The sequence below is a fragment of the Felis catus genome, chromosome C2 (genome assembly GCF_018350175.1).
Source record: "Felis catus isolate Fca126 chromosome C2, F.catus_Fca126_mat1.0, whole genome shotgun sequence".
Classification (NCBI taxonomy): Eukaryota; Metazoa; Chordata; class Mammalia; order Carnivora; family Felidae; genus Felis; species Felis catus.
Window position 1 is genome coordinate 44,369,657 of NC_058376.1, and position 1,158 is coordinate 44,370,814.

Sequence of the window (1,158 nt, forward strand, 5' to 3'; positions counted from 1 at the left end):
CCTCCATGTCTTTTTGTAGCTTAATACGTCATTTCTTTTTCAGTGAATGGTCATTTCTACTGCTCCACATCCTTGTCATTTGGGCTTTTGTGAAACTAAAGTCTGTTTCTCAAGAAACAGATCCCCTTGACTTTAGGTGTTTGTGGAGAACAGAATGATCTGAGCATATTTTATCAAAAGAACTTTTTTTAATGTTTATTTATTTTTGAGAGAGAGACAGACAGAGTGCAAGTGGGGAAGGGGCAGAGAGAGAGGGAGACACAGAACCCCAAGCAGGTTCCGGGCTCCTGCTGTCAGCACAGAGCCCTATGTGGGGCTCAAACTCAAGAGCCCTGAGATCATAACTTGAGTGGAACTCGAGCTCTTACCTGACTGAACCACCCAGGTACCCAGCTCTAAGCATATTTTAAAATGAGCTGTTCTCCATCCCCCGGCCCTTACAGGAAGAACAAGATTTTCCTCTAATCTTCACCCTGATAACCTGGTAGAACTTCTGAAGGTAAAATTCACAAAACTGTGCCTCCTCAGTAAGACTGAGCCCAGAAGTGGCTAGATTGAGACACAGGTTATGCATCCATCACAGAAAGTTTATTGTAGTGGTGACAATGAGACCTGTAACATTTTTTGCCAGGCTCATGGAGTGGAGTGGAAGTAACGAGACTTTTTGATATTAGAAACAATTAAAGAATAATAATTTTAGATCACTTGCCAAAATAGCAATCAGTGTACTTCCTACAATTTGACCTCTAGGGCCCTAAAGAAACTGGATCCCAAAGATGGGAGTTTTTGAAATATGTCCATATTCAAGTGGAGATCAAAGAAGCCCCACGAAAGAACTCTGGACTGACAGTGAACTGTGTATTGAACAAAAAAGTTATTTTTAAAATGGCTATTTTGAAGATTATGATCCTGACTTTGGAGGAACTACAGTGATGGACAGTGGAAGGAATCACATATAAAATTCCTCAAATAAAAATTAATTACTTAAAAAAAAAGACTGAGTCCCAGGAGTTTTTATATTTGAACTAGTGCACATTAAATCTTGGACAATTAGTCAGTCAGTCACCCTTTAAATGTTCCCACCATGCTCCAGTAATGACAGCAATGACTTCTGTTTCCAGTAAGCTATGATTCTCTGTGTTCGTCTATGTCTCCTTT

The 1,158-nt window shown here is 39.9% G+C and overlaps 1 non-coding gene across 1 annotated transcript; it reads left to right on the top strand.

Annotated features, from left to right (window-relative positions):
* Nucleotides 1-517: 517 nt before the first annotated feature.
* LOC111556452 lies at nt 518-623 on the top strand. The gene has a single exon (XR_002735924.2). It is a non-coding gene; the product is annotated as a small nucleolar RNA SNORA1 (small nucleolar RNA).
* Nucleotides 624-1,158: the final 535 nt, after the last annotated feature.